Source organism: Lissotriton helveticus, chromosome 4_1 (genome assembly GCF_964261635.1).
Source record: "Lissotriton helveticus chromosome 4_1, aLisHel1.1, whole genome shotgun sequence".
Classification (NCBI taxonomy): domain Eukaryota; kingdom Metazoa; phylum Chordata; class Amphibia; order Caudata; family Salamandridae; genus Lissotriton; species Lissotriton helveticus.
In genome coordinates this window covers 1,321,864,472-1,321,888,164 of record NC_136063.1, presented here as the reverse complement: position 1 = coordinate 1,321,888,164, position 23,693 = coordinate 1,321,864,472, and the positions used below count along the sequence as shown (strand labels likewise).

The 23,693-nt window shown below is 45.9% G+C and overlaps 1 protein-coding gene across 2 annotated transcripts in view; it reads right to left on the bottom strand.

The window, feature by feature from the left end:
* CARMIL1 (capping protein regulator and myosin 1 linker 1) overlaps positions 1-23,693 on the bottom strand; it is a 1,033,060-nt gene that overhangs the window by 796,852 nt on the left and 212,515 nt on the right. The gene's annotated exons all lie outside the window — the stretch shown is intronic.

Below are 23,693 nucleotides of genomic sequence, written 5' to 3'. Positions count from 1 at the left end.
AACGCTTTACAATATTTCCCTTGAAGGAGCCCTGTTTTCTCAACAGAAAGGATGACTCTTTCCGAGAGGTGCCAAGATTTTAGATCGACAGTCAGTTGCACTGAGTGCCAAGACAGCAGGGTTTGCAACAGAGAGGTTCCTCCCACCTCTTAGGCAGAGTCTTGTAATCAAACTAACTCTGCTTTTTTAAAAACATATTCATATCATCTCTAATAATATTTTTCTTTGAAACAAAGGCTATATATATACGGATCGGGATTTGGAGGTGTACAAATTGGGTTGTAAGGCACTACCTTCTTGGGAGATAGCTGGGTGCCAGTGACACCGAAAGAAACTGAATTCCTTTTCAAGTTGCAATCGTGGGTCCTCAGGCATCCATCTGAGGTGTCTTTGAAAAAGAAATAGTACCCTTCTTTAGCACAAAAGAATGGGCTATGCCACAACGCTGATGCTATACAGGAGGCTTCCACTACAATAAGGGGGTAGAGAAGAAGCATCACTGAATGCATCCTTTCCCAATGCTTGAACATTCTGCCAATGCTTAGTGCCCAGGGGCGGCTCCTCCGCTATGGCAGAGGAGCATCGACCCACTGCTGAAATGCAGCAGACAGGAATAAAAAGGACAATAAAGCTATTGTATTGTCATTTTATTTTTACTTCCAGTCCACCGAGTCTAGCATGGGGCGGTGGAATGCCGCAGCAGTGGGAGGAGGAGTGGTAGGCACTGAAAGTGGGCATGTCGGTTTGGTTGGCCATCTTAGGCCGGCTAAATCAACATGCGCATTTGGATATCTCCAGGCTGTTCCTTGCGGATATCCACAGTGCTCAGGGGTACAGGCTAGCAGTCCCTGCTGGAGCGCAGAACCGCCCCACTCCGCCCAATCCCAGAGCTTCTGTCATGCTGGGAATAATAGCATGAGAGAAGCACTGGGATTGCGTGGGGTCTGGGAGCTTGTGCTCATGGGAATAAGCAGTGCCGGGACGGGAGCACAGGAGCAGAAGATCGCAGCGGCCGGCAGGAAAGGTAAGTCTATATTTTTATTATTATTATCCCCCCCAAGTTAGATTGGCAGCAGCCACTACTGTTAGTATTTTATTGCACCCCTGCAGGCTGCCAAGCTGGGTCACTGCACAGATACCTTAACACAACTGTATGTTGCCCCAAGAATGTACACGGACTCCGGGGGTTCCCACGACGGAAATCTATCAACAGCCACAAATTACTTTTTACGAAAAACAACAAAGAATGACAACTAATCTGGACTTTAAGCCAGGTAAGGACTCGGTTTACTATTCTGCAGTAGAATCTAATGACTGTTATGCTGACAGTATTATATTCTGACACAAAGTATATATAATTATATATTTACAAATATTTATAAAGTGCATGATAGGGATGCATGGGCTCCCTCTTGGGTGTTATTTAGATATTCCTGAATCAGCTCACTTGAACACCAGTTTGAATAGTAGAGTATTAAGAGTATTCTGAAAAGCAGGGAGGCCATACAGTAAGGTATGTGGATGAGCAGTGGATAAAAAATATTCCACAGTTTGCATCCTTATACTCCTAGCAATCTTACTCCATGAAGCTGTCTTTGTTTAATGAGGTCGGAGGAAGCTCATTAAATAACTCTTAATGAGGTATAGCAAGGGGCTAGTTTTTACTAGTATCCCAAGAGCTGGACACTCTTGGCCTTGTGAATTGTGTACACAATTCCAAATTTACTTTTGGACTTCACGGGAGCCAATGAAGTGCTTGCAAGTCAACTTGCACACAGTCTTAGTTGCAGCCGTGGCCAATGCAGGTAGAAGCAGTGGGGTGGGGGGGGGGGGGGGGGTGCGGGGTTCAACAGAGGGAAAATGTATTATTTATTTAATTTTAACTCATCATCTGTCGAAACCACCCACCAACCGACCCCACCGTTCCACCGCTCTTACGTCCACGGCTGCAGATGCTTATTTTTCTAGATTGAGACGTAATTTAACAGTCTGATCTGCACTCTTTGTAGCCTAGCCTAGCAATAGTTTTTCTTAGTGGGACCAAAGTACATGATGTCACAATCCTCAAGGCATTACTATCAAGGCTTGGGCTAGTTCAACTGTTTTCAATCTGAACAAAGTGGTGGATTTTCGGCACCATGGATAGGTGGTGGTAGATGCCTTATGCAATTGTATTTTACTGGAAGGCAAAGATCAATGTCAAAGATGAAGCATAGCAACTTGTTCTTCCGCTGAGGTGTTCGGAGATGTTAAAAAGCTGGTAGGTCATTCAAATGTTCTGGATGTTTCTGGTCCCATGCATTGACACTTCACTTAAGGAGCCATTCTTCAAGCTAAAGTGAATTTGAATGTCATTTGCAAATGCACCTGAAAATGTACCTGCACTTGCCCTAATTGAAGCATTTAGGCATTAATCGGTGGTGGCGCAGAAAAGAACCCTGTGGCATTCTGCATGCCACGGTGTGTAGCAACAAAGCTAACACATAAATCTGCACATGTGCTGGCTACAATCCACGAGGAAGGAATGGATCCATTTGGATGTTATCTATGTCACTCCAGCCTATTCTTTATGCTTTTTCTTATTTTTTAGATGTGGTAGGTGTGATCTACTGTTTTATAACCTACTGAGTGATTAAGCCTTGTCTTATGTTGACAAGACTGGTTTCAATTCCCCTCTTCGCTTTCAACCCAGACTGGTGAGTGTGAAGTGCAATGGGGATTGGCCTTCTCTGAAGTTCAATAATTCTAATGGCACTGTTGATATCAGGTCACTTGGACTGTAACGTCAGGATATTTGTCATGCAATGCTAGGAATATTACACATATTTTGTAAACTAATTAAAAGATCCAAGAGTCTTTTGGAAGGCAACATTTAGTACGTTCTCATGAATAAAGTCTGAGTGCTATTTAACGGGAACAAGTTTAACAACTGCAATTGCTTATGATTTGGCACATGGAAGACGGTTAGATCCTAATCTTAGTTAGTGAGAGAGCAAGGTATTAACTCTCACACACCCAACCAGTGCTTTGCTATGTAACTACAGTTTTAACAAGAAAGCTTTGCTTACACCAGCGGCTCTAGCACAAAAGCACTGGGCCATCCTCAGAGAAATAAATACAAGCAAAGTTTTAGAGCAGCACAAAAGCAAAATGAAAATCTTGAAATAAGATTCCAAAAACTATTTAAAAAAACAAAGAAAAAATTAGCAATTAAAAAGAATGAAAACAACAAGAATTGGGTAAGAAGACCAGGAGATGTAAATTCTTAAAAAGAATGAAAACAACAAGAATTGGGTAAGGAGACCAGGAGATATAAATTCTTAAAACAACAAGAATTGTGTAAGGAGACCAGGAGATATAAATTTGTGTAGAAAATTACAGAACACTCATACCAAAGGCAAACTCTGGAGGCTACTCATGCATCAATAAAGACAAAAACAGTTATCAGGAAAACTGCTCTGCCTCGCCTGTGGGCAGGGCCAGTCACCTTGCAAGCTGATAGACCCAAGGTCTCCCATTTTCCATATCTCTTGCCTAGGGATGCAAGCTATGGGCTCAAGGATTAGTCAGATTTCACGATTCTTATCCAGACCCACAGTCAAAGTTCCCGTCTACCTTCTCGGCACGCTTAATATCTACTTCCTCCTCATCCCTGAAGTTCTCTAACTGGTATGGACAGCTTTCAGGTCACAAAGGAGTGGGAGACAGTCTCAATCACTCTTTTAAGCCAGGGCAGCAGTACACATCTCAATTCCGACTGATGTGCTGGCAGTAAGTGAGTAGATGTAGAAATGCCTGAAAAATGGGTGAGTGTGAATAATGTTTGTGGCAGTGTTGTGTACTATTGGATCAATATACTGAGGGCTCCCCCTTGCACACTAAACACTTACTTGACATCATTCATTAGTCAGATTAGACATGTACGCTACTTATGTTACAATAAGACACCTGCATGGAATGGAGCAGCCTGAATTTTCCCTTTATTTTCCAACTTATCCCATTTGTTTTCCAAAAGATATGAGGACGGCCTGATATGTTCAGAGCATCTGAGACCTTCTCAGTGGCGTCTTCTTATCTTAGCTTCCTCAGTCAATGTCTATGACCAACACAAGTTGAGCAAGAGGTCCCCTCATCTCTCCTGGCTCCTCTCAGAGTCGGTGTCCTGTGGCAGGAGCCACGTACCGCTAGCCTAGAACAATATCTACTCAAGAGGATAAGCAAAACGAATCAACATAATTCTACCTAAAGGCAAGAACAAACTGCAACAGGTTCATGCAATGATTACAAACCAGTCCCAATAGAGAATTATAGAAAAATATTTGGTTCAATAAAAAGAAACATGCTGCCTTTTTCAGATGAACAGCACTTTAAAAAAAAAAAACTTCAACAATAAATGTAGGGATGAAGTGAAAGGGTTTCATGTTTCAGTTACCTGGCGAAACATAATACTGGACTATTTCAACCAATGTTCATCCGGTCTTTATCTGATTTCTTAAACTCGGTCAAGAGCAAAGCGACCTAAGTGCTAGCTCAGCAGCTGATACGCATGGGGTGCCAAGATAAACAGCTGGAACACAAGCGCCAACCGTGAGGGGTTACCTAGCAACGAGAGAGTCTACGGAGTATCCAGGAGATCAAAAGGGGCAATGTAAAAAGGAAGGGGAAGCACAAACCCGGTCTGTCAAAGCAAATAAACCTCTGGGGTAGCAATGAAAGAGTGTAACCGGATCTCATGTATGCAATGGTGAAAAGGAGACCGGATTCATTTGCATGGCACATTCAATGCCAGCCCAGCATGCTTTTAATAAACCATAGAGGAAGTAAACCAGCATTATCTCCCGGAGAGGGAGTAGGACTAGGAGTAATGGCATTATCAATAAGAAATGGACGCAGTACCCTTCTAGCACCTTCGTTTGTAAAAAATCTTATGACAACACATATTCATTTTGCATTTCAGATCAAACTTAAGACAGGCATTAATCCCCCCCCCCCCCGAGTTGATGTGTCACTTTTCACCTGAAAAAAAGAAAGGACGATTTATTTTTCAGGATTCTACTTGGAGACCACCACAGCAGCCTTAGGTCAAGGAACAGTGAGCGGTCTACCTTGCTCTGTGCATACTGGCCTTCAGCCTCTGCGCACCTGTGCATGTGTCCAGATTTAAGTGGCTTTCAGTCTGAGTTAAAGGGCAACACTGGTGAGGTGTTGCAGCTCGCGATCAGCAGAATGGTCTGATGTCATCATGGTATTGAGGTGAGGATTGAATGGGAGGTATGTAATGGGAGGTTCCAGGGGAGACGGCTGAAGTTGAGGATTATGGAGATGGAGCAGTTTTGCTCTCTGTGCAGAGTTGAGTAATAAAGGAATTTACTTAGTAAGTGACGCCATTGTCTTCGCTACATATTGGCCACAACCTCAACCTAGCGTGCACTGCAGTGTCTCAGGAGGATCAAAGGATTTGAAAAAATATTGGGAAGACCACAAGAACTGACACCGGTCAAAGGAAATTGAAGGATCGCGGGCCGTAAGTACTTTGTGCAGGGTACAATGGCATGATGCGCAATTAGCCCCCCTATGAGGAGGTGGCAATTGGGTGCTTGAACGCGAGTCTGCCACCATTCTTGTGACATCATTGACATATGCTTGTTTGCAGTCATCATGCATGGAAATAAAAGCTGCTGCTGCGAATCTGGATTCACAGCACTGGATTTCTGGTAAAGTGAAGTTGTACACTAAATACTGTTTTCAGAAAGGGGACCTTCAAAGTAATTTCTGTGAGGCTTGTTTGATGTTGTCACGATATAGAAATTTTATTAGACCACAAGCATTTCTGTGAGGAGCAGCTTATTCAAGTACATGCCTTATTGAGGTTTTTTTTGTCGTTTGTCCTGCACAAGAAAGAGAATTCCTATATTATGTGTCTTGAACTGTAGGCCAACAGACGAAATATGTAGGCAGCAAAAACCTTGACTCTCAAACCTCCTATTCCATTTTTACCTACACCTGGAGGGCCACAAGTGATGTGGCAGGAGTGGAGGGAGTATTTCAGAAATAATATCTCCACTATCAACAATGATGCTTTGACGTCTGACAAGAAGAAAGGTATTTTATTACATTCCTTTGGGCCAGAGGGTATACGACAAAGCAATCAAATCGAAAAAAAGAGCATTAGTGCAGATGAAAAGGATGCATATGCAGGAGTTGGAGACTTAGTGTTTGCCAACGATTTGGAGTCCAACTGATGGATACGCATTTTATCATCAGGAACAGAGAGACCACCGATGACTATGTTTCTGCGTTGAGGAAGTTGGCATTAGCATGTAGATTTGGAACTCTGCAAGAAGAATTAATTAGTGACCAAACCATAATGCATACTAATAACAAGAGAGTTCAGGAGAGACCGTGGGCGAGTTTGAATGAAGTGTTGGCACAGATGTTTCTCATCGATGTGCCACGGGGTCATTGGAAGCAACTAAGGAGAGTGGTGAGGTTTGTGTAGAGATTGCTAACACTGTTTTCACTACAATTGCCCTTTATTTTTTGACAATGTAACAGTGTTAGCAAAATGCAAAGTAACAAAAAATTCCAGTGACCTGAATAGAGCAAAGTGCCTAGAAGCCTGTAATCCCTGCATAAAGAAACGTTTCGTATTGTGTATGTCACCATAAATAAACCTCTAGTGTGTTGCAGACACTGTTTTCAGTCGTGTGTTTGTGTAATAACCTAATGAATTATGGGCTCTGCATTCTTACTTTGTTTCCATTGAACTAATTAAACTTACACACTTGAAAACGATGCTCTGCAGGATTTCAGGACTGGGGTTGGTGCCCGTAATGAGCTGAAGTGGCACGGTCACTTTAACCCATATTCAAAGCATCATAATTCACTGTCCTGTCGTACGCTCAAACAATGTTGGTTGGCCTCAGGCAGGTGATTATTTCCTGCTTCCCCCAGGTGTACAGGCACTAGAGTGTGGTGGTGGACTCTTGTGGCTCACCGTCTACAGTCACTCCCACCTTCTCTTGACTCTCATTGGTCCCTGCTGAACTTAAGGGGAGCGGGGTAATTGGGGGGGGGGGGGGGGGTGCTCTGCCATCACTGGCTTCCAGGTAGCCTATAAGCCTTGGGTCTGTGAAAACACTTGGTTAAAAGGCAGTAGCAGTCCAAGCTGCCAATGACTATTAAAAAGCCGCGATCAGGGACAGGACCGCTCTCCACTATACCACTGACTACGGTAGGCATAGACCACAGATTGGCACGGGACTGGAAGAAAGAGCACTGGAAAGGGTGGGGTAGGTTTTTGTATCTTTTATATTTTGGGAAATATTTTTCTTGCTGGAGGGAAGCTAGTTGCAGTATGGCATTTTTTGTTACATTTGGGGAGGAAAATGGAGGGTATTGACAACAGTGGCTGGGCGCCACAAATGTATAATATTTGAATGGGAGAAGTGTGGTCTCTCCACTCTCTCACTGTGAACAGTGATGGCAGTCAGGTTGCAAAGAGGAGTCCAGCCCCTCTGGGTGGCAGAGATGGAAAATACCAGGCTTGCTGGTGTTAATTTACATTTGGGGAGGGAAGGACATTTTTTATAGGTAGTGAGGAAGCATGGCAGTATGCCCATTTTTTAAACATATTTGGATGGGAGAGGTGTGGTGTTAAAGGTGGCAAGGCCCCAGGTAATTCTATTTTTTTACATTTTTGTGGGGGGCCAAACAGTGTTGCGGGAGGTTAGCAAGAAGCTAACCCTTTTTTTTTTTTACTGAATATTATGGGAACATGACTATTGTATGTGATAAAGGGCATGTCATGTTCAGCACTGCTCCCTTATAACTCCTCTCCCCTTGCGCAGCTAATCCGTGGGAATAAGTGTGCCATGTACAACCTATCATTAGAGGCTGGTCACTCCAATAAAAAAAAAGTATAGCATTTTCCACCTCAGGTTTCTAAGAAGCATCATAGACAAATCGAGGTTCTCTCTCCACTGATTTGAGGTAAACATTTCTTTAGAAATGTTTTATTAACGACTATCCATTTTAATTCTATATGTCACAATTGAGTTGTTACAAGACTACAAACATATAATTAAAAAAATAACACCACTCCTCTCCTCTTTGCTGGAAGCCTTTCTGACTCTTTAGATCTTCCTCCACATGGCCATGGTCTTTTTGACCTTATGCTGCTCTAGCCTTTCAACAAATGTCCTTTAACTGGAAAGATCTCACAATACTCTCCATACAACATTGGTGGAACACTCTCGGTCATTTCCATAGACTGGATATTGCTTTCGCCTCTTCTTGCAAACCAATCATTAATAGGGATCTCTTTTGGTTGCTCCTTACCACTTATTTAGACCAAATTGTTTTAAATAATACTTCGCATATAACCTCTGAAAATTTCAAACCCCCATAAAAGATTTTATGTTTGTTCTTCATTATCTACCCTGTTAAGCTTATAAGTATTTACTCATTAGACAATTTTATATTTATTTATTTACAGTATTTAATCTAGTATGTTTTTCTCTGTTTTATTCCTTCATACCAAAGTATCAGTATTCCCTCGCCTCCCCTTCTTACCCTTCTTCTCCCTTCCCTTCCCTCTTTTCCTTACCTCCACCTTATATAAATTCCACGAATTGCTTTTGCTCTTTTCTTACAGATATCAGCCAATTCCTTTGCTATATTGTTATATTTGATTTCTTTCTATATATTGCTGATGTCTTTATGTATTAATAAATTGCTAATAAACCCTTTCAAACATAAAAAATGACACCATTACTACTACTTGTTGAAAGACCAAGTGTATACAATACCATACTGAGAGTGGGTTTGGGTTGGTTGACTGCTTATCATTGGTTAGTTTTATTGTCAATATCATTTGCTTGTGTCTTATTCAATGGTTTTCCTTCCTCTTCTTGTGTTTGTTACTCCCATAAAACATACCATCCTTTTGGTTGGATCACATATCTTTTCACAGCTGACATCATGAAACTGTGTTTTCCTTCATTGCTCCATAAGAGTGAATATGTTTTATAGCTCTCTCCCTTGTGTGCTGTTTCCCATCTCACATCCCCACCCCCTGCACACTCCATGTTGCTCCCCTATCTCGTCTGCTGCTTCCTCGATCTGTTATGCTAGCCTTATTTCCTCTCCTCCACCAGCTCCTTCTTCGCTCCCCTGCCCATCTCGGTCATATTTTTGCGGGTCATTTTTGGAGTGTCCAGTGGCTTCAATTTCCCATTGGTCCACTCTATGTTCTATTATGTGCTTTTGCACACTTGTTATGATTTACTTCTCTAAAGCGGTCGTCCTCCTTTTTAGAACAGTATATAAAAAGTAAACAAAAAGGCCGCAGCAGCGTCATGATGCCGGAATGTGCATATGTGGTTACGAAAGCGATGTAGGCTTTCTTTTTTAACCAATGCTTTCAGTATCAGCAATAACAACATTTTTATGTAATTATATGGGCTGGGCATCAGCAATACGCATTGACAATGGCAAAAGGTAGCTAATGCCTGTCAAAGGTCCATTGGCATTACCAGTGCTTGTTTTATAAAAGCATGAACACATTACAGTGCACATTTGTCATTCTTAAATCTACCACACAGTTCACAAGCTTCAGGATTACTTCAACTCAGATAATGAATAGCTAGGGCCTTATCAGTGTGGGAATTTCCATTACAGAAAGCCCCATGAAATGAACCTGAGCAGAAGATAAGGCATTACTGGGTACATACATAATCTTCAAATAGGCTATCAGATTTGCACCAATCTGATTAATTTGCAGAAAACGTTTCTATAAAACAAATTGTTAATCGTGTGCCTTTGTCTATCCCCGAGCTGCAGAATATTTTGATTCAATATATGCAAATTACGCTATTCCTCATACAATTAGGCTGGGTGAATTTTGTGGCTGTGAAACAATTAGATGCTGAACACCAGGAAAAATGCATTATTCCATACATCTACTTCCCTTTTTCATGACCACTGAATAACCCCACCCCACCCGATCTCTAAGCGTTTTCGCAATAAGCAAAGATACATAACACCCCTACAGAGATGCAAAGAACAAAATACAATGTATATTTTTTTATTTTAGTATCTTCTTGCCGAATTCTCATTGAACTATTTACACAACGTAAAGATTATAAGGAATACTTTAAATATTTCATTTTGGGGGTGCACAGACTGATTTCTTTCAACCCTTTATGAAATATGGAAAACGGTCCTGCTGATAGCACAACGCTGTTCGCGCTTTTCGATTAATCAAAATGCAGTAACATTTCACATAAAAACTATGATCTGTTAAACAAGATTTTTCCACAAGTTCTTTCAACTCATCAAGACTCAAGCGTTGTGTTGGTTATGATTGGTATGGGCAAGTAATTGGCAGAGCAACACTGAGGCCAGGGGGTGGAAGGGGCATAGAGGTCACAGGTGGGCAAAATAAAAGATAATTACAAAAACATTACCTGCAGCTGGCTGTGTCGCGCTCTTCTGCTCTTCTTCTCACAGGCACAGACTCCCAGTCTGCCCTGCGGCCAGTCCTGAAGCTGCTCTCTTGTATGAAAGCAGCTTCAGGATTGGCCTGAGCGCCGAGGATTTGCGCTCACTGTAGTCTGTGTCTGCTCTCTCCAACCCAGCAGCACAGCTGGGTTGGAGGGAGCTTCAGTGCACACGGCGGTTTGGCCGGCCTGAGACGGCCGGCCAAACCTTCATGCGCACTGAAGGCAGTTCAAGCACTCCTGCGGTCATCCCCCTGGCCCCGCCCCCAAGACTAAGCAGGAAAGGAAAAATAAAACTATTGTTTTATTGTTCCTTTCCTGCTGTTTTTTGTGGGGGGGCGGGGGTGACACTCCCCTGTCATAGTGGAGGAGCCGCCACTGAATGAATGTGTGCTACTTGGACAATGTGAGGTCATTGAAGGGTTGGTTCTCCATTGACGGCACGTGGCAGAGAGAAAGGAGCACAGTGCTGCTCTGTTCCGCAGGCAGGCTAGAGGTGACTGTGTTGGTCACAACTGCCAAAGTTAACAGGTGTAACCTACAAATGCCGGCAGTGTGGGTATGTAGCTAAGAGCTTGAGTGTACAGTAATGGGTTGTAACTGAAGCACTTAGGCCACGAAACCCAAACAAAGAAACTCACATTTTGATAGACCTATTTGTTAGAACTGAACAGCAATTTTATTACAATTATTGAAATCAAAAATCGTTGGCTAGCAAGTATTAGATTCAGTACTGCACTTATTACTGTGATATTCCTCAATTATCATTCATAAAACGATCAGGTAACGGAGAAAATATTTTCTGGAGTTTGTCCCTCTTTAGGCATACTGTACAACTACTACAGAATCTAGGTTTAATTTGCTAACTATTTAATTGCCTACACTCGTAGGTCTCCAGCAGAGTTTGAGCTGGAGTGTGGTGACTACCTAGGGGTAATTGCCAACCTTTTCCCAGCTGGCCCTGTCATTTGGCTTCCCAAGGCTTACAGGCTTGAAGGAAGCGTCCCCTCTGGTCATTTTCACGTCTGGGGCACTTTTACCATGAGCCCAATAATTACATTACTACTCCCTTCAACTCAGACTTTTAAGCTTTCTATGCATGTTTCACCCTGTTATTTTTGGCATTCAAGTTCTCTACCACCATTGCTGCACTTGAGCCAGCTGAGAGCCCTATACATTGTTAGGTCCAGGTAAAGTGATTAGTTCTTTTGAATGTAGCTGGACAATCAAGTTGCTGGCAGCCTATGCATCCTTTTTTATTTACCATCACAGACCCTGCTTTGGTGAGCTTCTTGGTGCACTTAGCCTCAGGGATGGCAGGTACCCCTTGGTCTGAACAGTGTTTGCTTCTTTTTATTTCTGAGCTATGTGTCTAAAAGAATACTCTACCCTGAGGAAATGTTCTGTTAAATAAATTCACTTTTCAAACTGCAGGCACATAAAAACAAGTGCCAGGCTACGTGCTGAACAGGTGAAGCCCATCATGTTATGGCCCAAGATGCCTTTCAGCCTGTAGCATAGCATTAGTATTCCATATTCCTCCCTGATCTAATATGAAGCCCGTAAACTCTGCAACAATAACAATGTGCATTTTTTTTAAAGCTTTCCCCTCCCAGTTTTGACTTACTGTTTAGTCATAGTTGTGCAGCAGGGCTGAGGATGTGGGCAGGGCTGAGAAGGTGGGCGGGGCTGAGGAAGCGTCCAGGGCAACAGAACCTTACAGACTCAGGTAAGCGGCCAGGAGCAGTAACCTCCTTAGTCCTTTTCAGGCCCTCCTCTTTTTCAGCCTGGCACTTCCTCATGGCTCACTGTGCTTGAAGAATGATACATATTTACCCCATAAGACCTTTTTGGATCTGGACGCGAAATATCCAGAATCCATTAGTAAATGCTTTCCGACCTGCTACTTAAAATGAAGAAATATTTGTCTGCAAATATCTCTAGTAACTATAACTTGTGCCCTAAGGTACCTATAACTCTTGCACTCAACATTCACTGCTAATTACTGCACATATTACATCTTCTATGACATCATTGATAATACCAATGCAACATTTGCAATGAAATTATTGATGAGAAAATGGTGCATGGAAGGGGGCTCGAACTATAGTTAACTTAGGGCACGAGTTATAATCACTTGAGATCACTATAACTGGTGAATTTCTTTGGTTTGTACAGTTTAAAACGTTATGTTGTTACTGAACATTTCACCTAACTATAACATTACTTTAACCTTTGTTTGTTTCAGTGCATAAATATATATGTGAGAGTGCGTGTAGTGCAGTACTTATGTCACTGTTTTTAATTGTGGTACCTGTTCTGAATTTCTAATGTACAAACAGATCTACAATCACCAAAGTACCAAAACGTAATGCTAAAAAACTGGGCCAGATGACCTGCTCACACATGGGACGAGAACAGGTGAAAGCGGTGGATGTACTTTATTTCATGAGATGTATACATAATGGAAATATCTACGGCAATATGAAAAATGGGTTTCGTGGTTGAGCACCAACACAATTCAATCCAGCTGTTCCGCTGACATTTTAAATCACACAGAGTATTTCCTGTAAGTGTTCTGACGAGCATAGCTTTTGTAAAATAATAGCTATTGTCGTTAAAATGTCCTCTCTAGTCAACAAATCACTGAGAGAAAAAAACGCTGCTGCAAAAAGATGCATCTTACACCCCACAAGCTCTAGAGTACAATAAATACGGACTCTGCAGAGCAAGTATCCATTATCTGTGTCAAAGTGGATCATTCTCCAAAACTTCATTTTATAACCACAAACCTTTTAGTACATTATTTGTTTACCACAGTTGTAAAATATTGCGCCGCAATGCGCCGTGGGAAGCTTCCCCTTCCGCCTTAGTTATCAGCCACCTCATGTCTGTAATTTGCAAGTGAGGTCACCAGCAATATCGAGCGTGTGAACGTAATCTTTACCCGGAAGAGCAATGTGACATTGGACCGAGCCATTTTATCAGAAACACGCTGCATTAAAAAGAGGCCACACTCGAAGTTGCATTTTAAACAAGCAGAATATAAAGTAGTATTTACAGATGAGTGAATTGAAGTTTAGTTTGTATGTATTTTTGAAGCATGGTATGCACTTCATCAGTATGCCATAATTTGATTGAATCAAGCAAAGGATTCTAGAAAATTGTGTCAGGCAAAACATTCGGGTTCACATGCTGTTGGCGGCACCCTTAATTATATATGCCGCCCCTCTTATACAGGAGTCCTAGTTGTTTGACTACGCTTCTTTTAAAAACCATCAACTTTTTCATCCTGTAAGAAAGTGGCTCTATATATACTGGACAAAGGTAAGGTACAGTGTGTATAGAGTCCACAATCCCCAGAGACTTGGCAGAGGCTAAAGTTAGATATAACCTCACTCTCTAAAGTGGTAGCTTAGTCGATCAGTAAGGCAGTATCAGAGGACAGTGTAAAGCATTTGTTGTACACACTCAGTCAGCAAATGGTCTCACACACTCAAGAACTGAACTCTAGGCCAATTGTTTTGTATCAAAATATATAGCTGTGTTATTTCAGAACCAACAAGGTATCAAAATATACTTTCTCAGGATGAGTTACTTTAGTTAAATACTTTTCAAATAGGCAATACACTTTTTGATTAAAATAGTTACAGTTGTTGCAATAAGCAACACAATTTCAAACACAATGCAACATTTAGCTCAATGGGAATTGCTAGATAAATGCAATTAGTTACTTTATGGATTACTTTTCTAAAACAGGACTGGATCCTAGATTCAGCCCTGGGACATCTCCTGTAAACAGTTAAAGTAAAAGTGTTTGGGTTACAGTAGGGATTTTTAAGGAATATTATTGTATTTTAAAAGCTGACACTTCGAAACTTTTTTCCATAGAATCACCAATGTTATCCTATGGAAGGAAATTCACTTAGCGCAAGTAGTGTTATTGTTAATTGTTCTAACTCAGGGTTGGATCCTGGATCCAGCCCCGGTGCATCTCCTGTAAACAATTGAAAGAATGCATTTAAGTCATACAGGCGATTTTTAAGGAATATTTGTAGTTTCAGAAAATCGACACTTAGAAACTTTTCTGGTGAAAATTGTACAATGGATTCCTATGGAAGGAAATTCAAGTTACTGGTAGGCATGGTTAGGATAACTTTTCAGGGTCAGTGCTGGGCTAAAAGAAGCAGCACTGGGTGCTCTCCTGATAACTGGTGATTAAATCGGAATTCGCTGTTCGGCTGATTTTAGATGAATATTTTAAGTTTTAAAACTCCACACAAAATTATTTTTAAGAGAAACCAGTCAACGTTACCCTATGGAAGAAAAGTGAGTTATCGGCTTTTCGGTAAGTACTCGACTGGCAGAGTTAAGGTTCCGGGCAGAGACTCAGGTGTCTCCCAGGGTCAGGTAGGTACAGTTGGTACACCCTCAGCGGCACAGGGGCAGCCGAGTGCAGAGGTGGTTAGGCCCAATGTTATCCAATGAGAGGCAAGGGACCTTTGGTTGGTGGCTGCTGGCAAGCAGGGCATGTGGCTGTGGGAACTGGGCTCCTGGTCACTTGCTCAGGGTAAATGGGGAAGAAGGTAAGGACCAAGGGTTGCACTGCCAGGGGCATTCGGGCGGCCGGGTGCAGGGTGCTTTTGAGCCGTCGGGCGCTCAATGTTATTCAATGGCGAACTTAGAAGATGAAAAAAGACTGCAGGCTCGAGGACGGAGAATCTTCTGGAGCGATCAACACTTCGAGAGGTAAGTTGGGATCTTGGAGGATAGGTAGGCAGCCTGGAGGTGGACACAGGGGGCCGTGGGGCGCAGGGGTGTCTTTTGACGTTGGGAAATCTTACCCTTAGCTGGTCGCGGTTGGAGGGGTCCCTGGTTGTGAGGCTGCAGGTGTTTTCTGGTTCATCGAGGAGGGTCCTTGGGCACTGGATTTCAGGTCACAATCGCCGGGGGGACGTCCTCAGGGTCTTTGTCCAATCGGGCACAGGCCAGGCTCGGCAGGTGCAGAGTGGGCTAGATTTGCGGTTCCTGTCTGGCACCAGGGGTGTTACTTTTTGAGCAGAACCACTGCTCCTGGGAGTCCCAGTCTCTAAGAGGTTCAAAGCAGGCAGGTCCTCCGGGGCTTTCAAGGTTGCTGTCCGCAGGAGGCGCCGGGATCTAGCAGGAGCAGGTTCAAGGATCAACAGGCCGGTAAGGCTGGGGCCAAGTCAGTTGGTGTCGTCCTTTTGTTAGCAGCTGCACGGCAGGTAGTCCTTCTTGTTTTGAAATCGGGATCTGAGGAAGGACGGTTCAGGGTACCCCTAAATACTAAATTTAGGGGAGTTACAGGTAGGGCAAGAGCAGGGATTAATAGGTCCCTGTCCTGGGGTGAGTACATCCCCTATCCTGCTCCTCTTCTGTGGGAGGGGGCAGGGGCCTAGCTCTGATTGGGCAGGGATCCCCATCTTCAAGATGGCGGTAGCCCGGGGTTGTGCTTCACCTCGCCTCTCCCACCTGAGGGGTGGAGTTGGCACAGGCTGGCACACCCCCTTTTCTCACTTAGGGTTTCCCGCCAGTCTTCCCGCCAGAGTGGGGGTCAGAACTGGTGGGGACCAGTTGATGAGTACATCAAGTGGCCTGGAGAAGCTCACAAAGGCGGCATGCCTTTGAAGCTTCCCCTGCCCATCCTGGGGGAGGAGACCTAGCACCTCGCCCAGGACGTGCATTGTCGCAGGCCCAGGAGAGAGGATGGCTCTCTACCCAGGGGTCCAGCAACATGTCTGCTGTGTGACAGCCTAGGCAGCCTCTCAGACCAGACGTGGATTGTAGGTTAGGCTCAGGGGGCAAATCTAAGTTGTCCTCTGTCGTGCATTTGGCATTAAATCCCACACTGGCATCAGTGGGGATTTAATGTGCTGAAAAGTTTGATACCAAATTTCAGTCTTCTGTGGAGCCATCATGGTGCTGTGGAGTTCGTAATGACAACCTCCCAGCACCATATACTTTTTAATGGCATCACTACACTTACAGTGCCCAGGAAAGTCCCTGGGTACTGTAGGGGCACAGGGCTCATGCACCTGTGCCCACACCACTGGCATAGTGCATCCAGCTAGAGGGGTGACTGATGTATGCCAGGGCAGTGGATTTGTGTGCATGGTACACAGGTATGTGTGCCATGTCAACTCGGTTTAATTCTGTACCAGGACACTCAGCCTGCAAACACAGTGTGTGTGTGTCAGGGTACAGGGCCCCTAAGGGTGGCACAATCAGTGCTGCAGCCCTTAGGGGTCTTCTCTGGTCACAATGCCCTGGGTACCCAGGGAACCATTTACCAGGGACTGAGATGTGGCGAGAGATGCCAATTGGATTTTAGTTTCAACACAGTTTTAGGGAAGGAACACAGGCCCTGGGCACCTGATTGGCGGGAGCCCAGGGCACACTCAGTCAAAGCACATCAGCAATTCAGCAACAAGCATTAGAAATGCAATCGGGCTCGGATTTATTTGAGTTTGAGCTAATGGCATTATAAATGCCAATGTATTGTTGCTATGTGTTGTGGAGTGTGTTCATGTGGTGTGTACTGCCAGTGATCTCCTTGTGAGTGTGAGAATATTGCACCGTTACTGCCTGTGATGTCCTTCTTGTGAGTGTGAGAAGCTTGCACCTCTGCTGGCTGTGGTCTCCTTGTGAGTGTAAGAAGCTTGCACTGCTGCTGCCTGTGATGTCGTTCTTGTGAGTGTAAGAAGCTTGCACTGCTGCTGCCTGTGATGTCATTCTTGTGAGTGTGAGAAGCTTGCACCTCTGCTGGCATGTCTCTTTGTGAGTGTAAGAACTTTGCACTGGTGCTGCCTGTGATGTCCTTCTTGTGAGTGTAAGAAGCTTGCACTGCTGCTGCCTGTGATGTCGTTCTTGTGAGTGTGAGAAGCTTGCACCTCTGCTGGCTGTGGTCTCCTTGTGAGTGTAAGAAGCTTGCACTGCTGCTGCCTGTGATGTCGTTCTTGTGAGTGTAAGAAGCTTGCACTGCTGCTGCCTGTGATGTCATTCTTGTGAGTGTGAGAAGCTTGCACCTCTGCTGGCATGTCTCCTTGTGAGTGTAAGAACTTTGCACTGGTGCTGCCTGTGATGTCCTTCTTGTGAGTGTAAGAAGCTTGCACTGCTGCTGCCTGTGATGTCGTTCTTGTGAGTGTGAGAAGCTTGCACCGCTGCTGCCTGTGATGTCGTTCTTGTGAGTAGGAGAAGGTTGCACCTCAGCTGCCTGTGGTCTCCTTGTGAGTGTAAGAAGCTTGCACAGCTGCTGCCTGTGATGTCCTACTCACTACTCTACTCTGCACTCACTACTCTACTCACTACTCTACTCTGCACTCACTACTCACTACTCTACTCACTAGTCTGCACTCACTAGGCACAACACAGCACTCTGCACTCAACAGCACTCTGCACTCAACAGCACTCTGCCCTCAACAGCACTCTGCCCTCAACAGCACACAGCACTCTGCCCTCAACAGCACACAGCACTCTGCCCTCAACAGCACACAGCACTCTGCCCTCAACAGCACACAGCACTCTGCCCTCAACAGCACACAGCACTCTGCCCTCAACAGCACACAACACTCTGCCCTCAACAGCACACAACACTCTGCCCTCAACAGCACACAACACTCTGCCCTCAACAGCACACAACACTCTGCCCTCAACAGCACACAACACTCTGCCCTCAACAGCACACAACACTCTGCCCTCAACAGCACTCTGCCCTCAACAGCACTCTGCCCTCAACAGCACTCTGCCCTCAACAGCACACAGCACTCAACAGCACTCTGCCCTCAACAGCACACAGCACTCAACAGCACTCTGCCCTCAACAGCACACAGCAATCTGCCCTCAACAGCACACAGCAATCTGCCCTCAACAGCACACAGCACTCTGCCCTCAACAGCACTCTGCCCTCAACAGCACTCTGCCCTCAACAGCACTCTGCCCTCAACAGCACTCTGCCCTCAACAGCACTCTGCCCTCAACAGCACTCTGCCCTCAACAGCACTCTGCACTCAACAGCACTCTGCACTCAACAGCACTCTGCACTCAACAGCACTCTGCACTCAACAGCACTCTGCACTCAACAGCATTCTGCACTCTGCCCTCAACAGCATTCTGCACTCTGCCCTCAACAGCATTCTGCACTCTGCCCTCAACAGCATTCTGCACTCTGCCCTCAACAGCATTCTGCACTCTGCCCTCAACAGCATTCTGCACTCTGCACTCAACAGCACTCTGCACTCAACAGCATTCTGCACTCAACAGCATTCTGCACTCAACAGCATTCTGCACTCAACAGCATTCTGCACTCAACAGCATTCTGCACTCAACAGCATTCTGCACTCAACAGCACTCTGCACTCAACAGCATTCTGCACTCAACAGCATTCTGCACTCAACAGCATTCTGCACTCAACAGCATTCTGCACTCAACAGCATTCTGCACTCTGCCCTCAACAGCACTCTGCCCTCAACAGCATTCTGCACTCTGCACTCAACAGCACTCTGCCCTCAACAGCATTCTGCACTCAACAGCACTCTGCCCTCAACAGCACTCTGCACTCAACAGCACTCTGCACTCAACAGCACTCTGCACTCAACAGCACTCTGCACTCAACAGCACTCTGCACTCAACAGCACTCTGCACTCTGCACTCAACAGCACTCTGCACTCTGCACACAACAGCATTCTGCACTCTGCCCTCAACAGCACTCTGCCCTCAACAGCACTCTGCCCTCAACAGCACTCTGCCCTCAACAGCACTCTGCCCTCAACAGCACTCTGCCCTCAACAGCACTCTGCCCTCAACAGCACTCTGCCCTCAACAGCACTCTGCCCTCAACAGCACTCTGCCCTCAACAGCACTCTGCCCTCAACAGCACTCTGCACTCAACAGCACTCTGCACTCAACAGCACTCTGCACTCAACAGCACTCTGCACTCAACAGCACTCTGCACTCAACAGCATTTTGCACTCTGCCCTCAACAGCATTCTGCACTCTGCCCTCAACAGCATTCTGCACTCTGCCCTCAACAGCATTCTGCACTCTGCCCTCAACAGCATTCTGCACTCTGCCCTCAACAGCATTCTGCACTCTGCACTCAACAGCACTCTGCACTCAACAGCACTCTGCACTCAACAGCACTCTGCACTCAACAGCATTCTGCACTCAACAGCATTCTGCACTCAACAGCATTCTGCACTCAACAGCATTCTGCACTCAACAGCATTCTGCACTCAACAGCATTCTGCACTCAACAGCATTCTGCACTCAACAGCATTCTGCACTCAACAGCACTCTGCACTCAACAGCACTCTGCCCTCAACAGCATTCTGCACTCTGCCCTCAACAGCATTCTGCACTCTGCCCTCAACAGCATTCTGCACTCTGCCCTCAACAGCATTCTGCACTCTGCCCTCAACAGCATTCTGCCCTCAACAGCATTCTGCACTCTGCACTCAACAGCACTCTGCACTCAACAGCACTCTGCACTCAACAGCATTCTGCACTCAACAGCATTCTGCACTCAACAGCATTCTGCACTCAACAGCATTCTGCACTCAACAGCATTCTGCACTCAACAGCATTCTGCACTCAACAGCATTCTGCACTCAACAGCATTCTGCACTCAACAGCACTCTGCACTCAACAGCACTCTGCACTCAACAGCACTCTGCACTCAACAGCACTCTGCACTCAACAGCACTCTGCACTCAACAGCACTCTGCACTCAACAGCACTCTGCACTCAACAGCACTCTGCACTCAACAGCATTCTGCACTCAACAGCACTCTGCACTCAACAGCATTCTGCACTCAACAGCATTCTGCACTCAACAGCATTCTGCACTCAACAGCACTCTGCCCTCAACAGCACTCTGCCCTCAACAGCACTCTGCCCTCAACAGCACTCTGCCCTCAACAGCACTCTGCCCTCAACAGCACTCTGCCCTCAACAGCATTCTGCACTCTGCACTCAACAGCACTCTGCCCTCAACAGCATTCTGCACTCAACAGCACTCTGCCCTCAACAGCACTCTGCACTCAACAGCACTCTGCACTCAACAGCACTCTGCACTCAACAGCACTCTGCACTCAACAGCACTCTGCACTCAACAGCACTCTGCCCTCAACAGCACTCTGCCCTCAACAGCACTCTGCCCTCAACAGCACTCTGCCCTCAACAGCACTCTGCCCTCAACAGCACTCTGCCCTCAACAGCACTCTGCACTCAACAGCACTCTGCACTCAACAGCACTCTGCACTCAACAGCACTCTGCACTCAACAGCACTCTGCACTCAACAGCACTCTGCACTCTGCACACAACAGCATTCTGCACTCTGCACACAACAGCATTCTGCACTCTGCACTCAACAGCACTCTGCACTCAACAGCATTCTGCACTCAACAGCATTCTGCACTCAACAGCATTCTGCACTCAACAGCATTCTGCACTCAACAGCATTCTGCACTCAACAGCATTCTGCACTCAACAGCATTCTGCACTCAACAGCATTCTGCACTCAACAGCATTCTCCACTCAACAGCATTCTCCACTCAACAGCATTCTGCACTCAACAGCATTCTGCACTCAACAGCATTCTGCACTCAACAGCACTCTGCACTCAACAGCATTCTGCACTCTGCACACAACAGCATTCTGCACTCTGCCCTCAACAGCATTCTGCACTCTGCCCTCAACAGCATTCTGCACTCTGCCCTCAACAGCATTCTGCACTCTGCCCTCAACAGCATTCTGCACTCTGCCCTCAACAGCATTCTGCACTCTGCCCTCAACAGCACACAGCACTCTGCCCTCAACAGCACTCTGCACTCTGCACACAACAGCATTCTGCACTCTGCACTCAACAGCATTCTGCACTCTGCACTCAACAGCACTCTGCACTCAACAGCACTCTGCACTCAACAGCACTCTGCACTCAACAGCACTCTGCACTCAACAGCACTCTGCACTCAACAGCACTCTGCACTCAACAGCACTCTGCACTCAACAGCACTCTGCACTCAACAGCACTCTGCCCTCAACAGCACTCTGCCCTCAACAGCATTCTGCCCTCAACAGCATTCTGCCCTCAACAGCATTCTGCACTCTGCCCTCAACAGCATTCTGCACTCTGCCCTCAACAGCATTCTGCACTCTGCCCTCAACAGCATTCTGCACTCTGCCCTCAACAGCATTCTGCACTCTGCCCTCAACAGCATTCTGCACTCTGCCCTCAACAGCATTCTGCACTCTGCCCTCAACAGCATTCTGCACTCTGCCCTCAACAGCATTCTGCACTCTGCCCTCAACAGCATTCTGCACTCAACAGCATTCTGCACTCAACAGCACTCTGCACTCAACAGCACTCTGCACTCAACAGCACTCTGCACTCAACAGCACTCTGCACTCAACAGCACTCTGCACTCAACAGCACTCTGCACTCAACAGCACTCTGCACTCAACAGCACTCTGCACTCAACAGCACTCTGCACTCTGCACTCAACAGCATTCTGCACACAACAGCATTCTGCACTCTGCACTCAACAGCACTCTGCACTCAACAGCACTCTGCCCTCAACAGCACTCTGCCCTCAACAGCACTCTGCACTCAACAGCACTCTGCACTCAACAGCACTCTGCACTCAACAGCACTCTGCACTCAACAGCACTCTGCACTCAACAGCACTCTGCACTCTGCACTCAACAGCATTCTGCACACAACAGCATTCTGCACTCTGCACTCAACAGCATTCTGCACACAACAGCATTCTGCACTCTGCACTCAACAGCACTCTGCACTCAACAGCACTCTGCACTCAACAGCATTCTGCACTCAACAGCATTCTGCACTCAACAGCATTCTGCACTCAACAGCATTCTGCACTCAACAGCATTCTGCACTCAACAGCATTCTGCACTCAACAGCACTCTGCACTCAACAGCACTCTGCACTCAACAGCACTCTGCACTCAACAGCACTCTGCACTCAACAGCACTCTGCACTCAACAGCACTCTGCACTCAACAGCACTCTGCACTCAACAGCACTCTGCACTCAACAGCACTCTGCACTCAACAGCACTCTGCACTCAACAGCATTCTGCACTCAACAGCATTCTGCACTCAACAGCATTCTGCACTCAACAGCATTCTGCACTCAACAGCATTCTGCACTCAACAGCACTCTGCACTCAACAGCATTCTGCACTCAACAGCATTCTGCACTCTGCACACAACAGCATTCTGCACTCTGCCCTCAACAGCATTCTGCACTCTGCCCTCAACAGCATTCTGCACTCTGCCCTCAACAGCATTCTGCACTCTGCCCTCAACAGCATTCTGCACTCTGCCCTCAACAGCATTCTGCACTCTGCCCTCAACAGCATTCTGCACTCTGCCCTCAACAGCATTCTGCACTCTGCACTCAACAGCACTCTGCCCTCAACAGCACACAGCACTCTGCCCTCAACAGCACTCTGCACTCTGCACTCAACAGCATTCTGCACTCTGCACACAACAGCATTCTGCACTCTGCCCTCAACAGCATTCTGCACTCTGCCCTCAACAGCATTCTGCACTCTGCCCTCAACAGCATTCTGCACTCTGCCCTCAACAGCATTCTGCACTCTGCCCTCAACAGCATTCTGCACTCTGCACTCAACAGCACTCTGCCCTCAACAGCACACAGCACTCTGCCCTCAACAGCACTCTGCACTCTGCACACAACAGCATTCTGCACTCTGCACTCAACAGCACTCTGCCCTCAACAGCACACAGCACTCTGCCCTCAACAGCACTCTGCACTCTGCACACAACAGCATTCTGCACTCTGCACTCAACAGCATTCTGCACTCAACAGCACTCTGCACTCAACAGCACTCTGCACTCTGCACACAACAGCATTCTGCACTCTGCACTCAACAGCACTCTGCACTCAACAGCACTCTGCACTCAACAGCACTCTGCACTCAACAGCACTCTGCACTCAACAGCACTCTGCACTCAACAGCACTCTGCACTCAACAGAACTTCTGCACTCAACAGCATTCTGCACTCAACAGCATTCTGCACTCAACAGCATTCTGCACTCAACAGCATTCTGCACTCAACAGCATTCGCGCACTCAAAGTTGTTAATTTAGAAGAACAGATAAAAAAAAGGAAAGGAGAAAAG